A 6701-nucleotide genomic window follows, 5' to 3' on the forward strand; every position below is an offset into this window, starting at 1 on the left:
AGGGAACTCTCAGTAGCTTTCTCCAAACCCACAATTCAAAAGCATCAGTTTTTCTAGGCATGGCCTCATTCCAACTTTCACAGCCATACTGTATGTTACTACTGGGATGACCATAGCTTTAGCTGTCATGATCTTTGATGGTAGGGTGACTGCCCTAGCCTTTAGTATCCCTTCCAAATTTTCCACAGCTTTCCTTCCAAGTAACAAGTCTCTTAATCTCAAGGCTGCAGTCACCATTCTGGCTACAGACCTCGTAATGCTCGTTTGACTTTGCTCATCAAGATGCTTGGTTCTTGGTTAAGCGTATGTATTCCAAGTATATGTATTGTCTTTGTCCTTCTTGTACAGCTGTTCTGTATACTCTTATCACCTTTTTTGACAACTTCTGCTTCTGTGAGATCCCTTCCATTTTTGTCTTTCACAATTCCCATTTTTTTGCATAGAAGGTTCCCTTGATATTGCCAAACTACTTAAAAAGATCTCTGGTATTTCCTAATATATTACATTGTTGGTTTTGATTTTCTTTCACCTTTGGTTCAGAAAAGCTTCCTTATCTCTGTGTGCTATTCTCTACAACTCTACATTCTGCTAGTCAAATTTTTCTTTGACTCAGTTAGCTTTTGATTTTCTCCTTTCCTCAGAAATGTTTAAAGCCAAAGTTGACAACCATTTGCCTTCTTAATCTTTTTTCATTTTGGGATCTTATTTGTTGCAACTTTTTGGACAATGGCCTCAAATCACTAAGCTTAACTTTTGTCTTTAATAACATTTCTAGAGTTATCACCATGGTGATAAGTCATGCAGTATTCAGGAAACATTTTACCTCAGGCAAACAAACCTAAAGTTAACTCTTCTGTCTTTAAGGAGAGATTTCTAAAGTTAACTCTTCAATCCTTAAAATAACTCCAGAATTCTAAAGTTAAATACAGGGGGCCATATGCAATTAACTGTTTCTCCTGCGTTTTCTCCTAAGTGATATTTTAAAACTTTTCAATAAAATGCATTTTAAATCACTAGCAAGCAAGAAAATATTTAAAATAATTTTGATAGTACTTTTCCACCTACTTTTTGGCATTTTTTCAATTGTAAAGTGCTGAAAAGTTATTCTAAATAAAATATGAAAAATTATCTCCAAAGAGAAAACGCAGGAGAAAAAGGTATTTGCATATGGACCAGGCTGTTAATTAAATGCATGTGAAAATAACTACAGAGGAGGTAACTTAAGGACCGAAGTGATAAGATAACTCTCTCACTGTGAAAACATATTTCTACACCTTAATAAGGCAAGATCGATATGTGGTAAGTTTTCTCTTGCCTTATTATCTCCAGCATGATCTTAGTGAATTGAGGCCAATATAACTTCTTCTTTCCATAGTTCTTCAGGCATTCTATCTACCAGAATAGTCATATGGAATATTGTTCAGATCATATGTTGGAGAAGGTTCTGGCAGAAAACTCCAGTAAACTTTTGCCAAGAAAGTAAGATGAATAGGAGCAACCAGAGTTATGTCGATATGGCATCCAAAGATGAGTCCACCAGGTCTGAAGATGACCAACAAGTTACTGTGGAAAAGCAGGAGACTAGTATGAGTAGAGCAAGAGCTAATGATGCTGATGGATTAAAGCCAAGAGGACATCCAAATGTTGAGGTGCTTAGATGTAACAAAAGTACAATCCAGTGCTGCAAAAGACAATGTGCCATCAGAAATTGGAATGTAATGATTTATGAATCAAGGAAAGTTGGATGTGATAAAAGATGCAATGAGAAGTCTAAACGTTGACATTCTGGGAATTAGTGAACTAAATAGGACTGGTGTTTGTCATTTTATATCAGATATATATATCCTATTTTCTATTGTGGACAGGATAATCACAGAAGAAATGGAGTAGTCATCATCATCAATAAAAAAGGTGTCAACACCAGTTCTTGGTTACAATCCATAAAGTGTCAGAATGACCTCACTTATGATGCCCATACATGGTAGAATTGTTTTCATCCAATCTTACCATTTGTATGTAGTATAAGGGTAAATTAAGTGAATATACTGAAAGGATAATTTAGGCAGTTCACTTATATTACATAGAAATGGTAAGATTGGATGAAAAAAATTCTACCATGTATGGGCACCGTTAGATTGCAGGGCAAACCATTCAACATTTCAGCAATTCAAATTTACTCCAACAACTGAAGCAGATGTACAGGAAAAGAAACAGTTTCATGATGATTTGCAACAGCTTCTGGACACAACACCCAGGAAAGACATTACATACATTGTAGTTGACTGTAATGTTATAGTTGGCAGAGAAAAAACAAGTTGACGAACAGGCAAGTTTGTTCTTGGAAAATGTAATGAGGCAGGGCAGAGACTAAAAGAATTCTGGCAAGGCACCACATTGGTTATAGCATATAACTTCTTTTAACAGCAGCAAATTTACACATGGACATCACCTGATGGTCAGTATTCCAATCAAATTGATTACAAATTTGCAGGAGGAGATGGGCGAGTTCTATACAAATAACTAAAACAAGCCCGGGAGCCAACTGTGGCTCAGATCATCAACTTCTAATTGCAAGGGGACATCCAGCGTCTTCCAATTTCCAAAACAACATCAAGAAAGCTCTATTGAACAAATGGGCTTCATAAGTAGCACCAACGGTTTACAATGTAGCAAATAAGCAACAGTTCCAATCCTGGCAGGGATCCAAGAAGGACATGGCTGTCCAAAGATACTTCCTACCTCGTAAAAATGTTTACAAGGAATGCTAATTGAGTCTCGGTGGATCAGTAGCACCAGCCAGGAAGCCAAAAGCAACGTTTGCAAACAGACAGGAACTCCCCAGTGTCCTTAAACTAATAAAACCAAAGTGGTTGGAGTACAAACAATCTTTAATTACTTCTGTTTATTATGTATATAGTACTTCTGCTAAAAGACATCCAATCTGCCTCCTTAAAATGTTTTTTTCCAGATCATCCCATCCTCAAACCAATAAAACCATAGAGACTGGAGAGCAAAATATCTTTAATTACCTCTGTTTATTATGCATATGGTAATTCTGCTAAATGACATCCTATCCGACTCCCTATTTTTTACCAGATTGTTCCTAAACTCATCAAACTAATAAAACCACAGAAATGTAAGTACAAAATATCTTTAATTACTTCTGTTAATTATGCAAATCAGTTAACATACACCTAATCTGACTTCCTAAAATGTTAAACAACAGAAAGAACAATCCCTGCTCTGTCTTAGGTTGATGGTGGACAGATGCGTGCTGCTCCAGAAGCTGGGTGGTGCCAGCGAATCTGACAAAAAGGATAGAAGAAAACAAGAGCGCACCGCTGGTGCAAAAACGTTTTTTACTTCGGTCAATCACGCCGATATAAGTTACACTTACAATATATAGGAAGTCAATGCGCCTATCAGGCCTGCCGTCTATCCTCTCCTGTGTCCCGCGCTTGGCCAGAGCAGCAGGATGCGTTGGTGTCAGCGTAGGAGTCGGAGACGGTGGGCGGAGCCTGGACACGGAGATGCCATCTGACGTCACAACGTTTCGGCGTAGACCACGCCTTCATCAGGTCCACACCTGATGAAGGCGTGGTCTACGCCGAATTGTTGTGACGTCAGACGGCATCTCCGCATCCAGGCTCCGCCCACCGCATCCATCCTTCCTAAAATGTTATCAAGATTGCCAAGGACAACCTGCGACAGCTCCAGAGTTTGCCAAATACTTTGACAGGGGTTTAAGATTTAGGACTGATGTAGTTAAAGAGATTCTAAAGTTTGTTTGTTTGTTTTGTGTTTTCTTTCAAGCACTGGATTTCCCGTTAGCCTCTGACCAGTGGAAGACGGCCTTATAGAGTGGCAGTCTTCAGGAGCACTCAGGCTCCAGGCACTCAGGCAAGTGAGAAATCTTCCACCGATCGGTTGGACACAGCTAACGGGAGATCCAGCGCTGCATGAGGAGGAACGGGAAGGCTCTATAGGACCCAGAGCCTTCCCTCTCCGTAGGTGAGTATATGGGGTTTTTGTTTGTTTGTTTGTTTGGTTTGGTTTTTTTACTTCAGACTCATTTTAAAGACAATCTACCACATGGTAAAGGAAAATATCTAACTTTATACAAGTTCACACACACATTTGAGGGGCCACATGGATTCGCAGATGAATTAATAGATGTTTGAAGGAGTAATGAATGAATGAATGAATGGATGGATGGATGGATGGATGGATGGATGGATAAATGGACGGCCAGGTGGAGGATAGATGAAAAAACAGACAGGAATGATGGTTTGACAGGCATGATGTTAGTGATTGCTTTGTCTTAGTATATTCTTGTTATATGGTTTATTATTGGGTCTGATATACCAAATGTAGGACACTATGCAGAATAGATGTTAAATCTTTGTCTATATGATGGCACAAACTTTGCCAGTATTGCTGGCTTTTATAAATTACATTCAACTATAACATGTAATTAAAGTTACAAACATAAAATATTGTCTAATAGTTAAAGTATTGATTAATTCATGTACAAATCAAGACAGCACTTGCATTACTTACTTTTATTCTAAAAATATACAGCTTATTGATCTGAAAAAAATATTATTATAATTATTCATACATATATGAAAATTAAGGATTATGATCCATGCATACAAATAGGTTTAGTAACGAAAAACTATATTTAACTGCTTTCAGCATATTGATTTTTTTTAGATATTTCATGTAAAAGGCCATTTTCACATAACGTGTTGCAAGAAGTCCGGTGGCAATAAAATTAATTTTAAATTAATTATAATACCGACAAAATCGTGCAAGGCTGGGGTCAATAAAATCATTTATTTTTCTAAAATAGATTTCCATAGATTGTGGACATTTTTCAGAAGCATCCACCCAAATGAAATCAATGTGGAATGTTGCAGTTCAAACAGAAAATTGTGATGTTATATCGTCATGACCCAGGGCAACCATTTCCAGTAAGAGCTTCTATAAGTCACTCTGGAATGAATCAATTTACATTTATTTCGTTTTCTTGTAAATGTGGTATTTAAAGCTCAGTATTTAAGCGGCTTTCTTTTTGCGTTTGAGCCATTTATAGCTTGAATATTTGTAGCAGACCTCCATCAAGTACAATATACATTTAGCCTTTTAATGATTCATAGGTTAAAGTATTGTTGTTTTATTATCATTTTTTAGTGAAAGTATTTAGGTAAATATACTGTATTTGTCGTTATAAGTATGTTTCAATGGATTTACAATGTTTTTAAATACCGTATATACTCGCATATAAGCCGACCCGCATATAAGCCAATCCTGTCCTCGCAAGCCCGCTCATTTAAATTTACTGTAAGTGCCGGCATCATTTCTGCACACAGGTTCCCCACCAGCAAGCTTGCTGCTGCACACGCTGTACACTGCTCTCCACATGGCAAGTTGACGGCTTGCATATAAGCTGAGGGGGTAACTTTTCAGCACATTTTTTGTGCTGAAAAATTCAGCTTATGTGCGAGTATATACAGTAATTTATTCATTGAGTATCTAATGTTTTGAGGGGAAAAAAATTATTTCTTACATATTTTTAATTAACCTATGAATACATACTGTGCACTAGTTAGTTGAGATATTAAGAGCAGGTAAGGGGCTCCAAACAATATAGAAAGCACCTTAAACTATAATATTAGTATTATTCAATTCATATCTGAAGCAATAACAACAAATACCTTTGATACCTTTAATGACTAACTGTATAGGAATACTTTGCAAGCTTTCAAAACTTTAAGTTTCTTCTTCATTAATAATACAGAACTGGATCGGAATGAAGAAGACTCTTAAAGTTTGGAAAATCTGCAAAGAAATGTTGCAGAGTTAATCAAAGATATTACCTAAACAACTTTTTTTGTTATGTCAAATCAAGTCAAAGATGGCTTTATTGACATGACCAAAATTCATACAGGCATAGCCAAAGCAAGGGGAAACGGGGGACATGAAAGGGGGTGGAGTAGGGGTACAATGTCAAAGCAGTCTGTGAACATTTTTAAATTTACAGTTCAGCTATGCTCCTCTCAGTCTGTGGCCTGCCTTGACATACTGTACAGCAATTGTCACTGTGGATTCCTTTTCACTCAGTAAGATGTATATTTTTTTCTCATCCTCTAATGTGAGAAAGTCTGGGAATTGTTCCATCAATTTCTTAAAGTAAGTGTCCCTTCTTTCAGGGCACATGGCTTTTTTTGGTCTTCATTGTGCCACATGGCTTTGTAGGTGGGCCCAATAGGACAGCACTCTCTTCTGTATCTCAAGCAGTAATGAGAATCTACCCAGCTCTACTCGGCAGGCATTGTTTGAGGTAGTCTAATGGACATGGAGGAGGTGTTTGCAGGATTTCAGGTGTAATATTTCTGTTGGGCTAGATTCCCCTTTTGATTGATCTGGGTAGGTGGCGGGGCCCCATACATCACTTCCATAGAGTAGGATCGGGGTGATGATACTGTCAAAGACTTTCAGCCAGACCTTTACCGGTGGTTTGAGGTGGTGCAGTTCTTTCCTGTTGGCATAGAACATTCAGCATGCTTTAGCTTTTAGGGCCTCTATGGCTGACTTAAGGCTTCCAGATTGGTTGATTTCTAGACCAGATTGCAGGAGACAAGATGACATGGAGATAGCAGAGCTGATATTCTATGTCCGTAAATGTGTGCATAAAA

The sequence above is a fragment of the Hyperolius riggenbachi genome, chromosome 1 (genome assembly GCF_040937935.1).
Source record: "Hyperolius riggenbachi isolate aHypRig1 chromosome 1, aHypRig1.pri, whole genome shotgun sequence".
Taxonomy (NCBI): Eukaryota; Metazoa; Chordata; class Amphibia; order Anura; family Hyperoliidae; genus Hyperolius; species Hyperolius riggenbachi.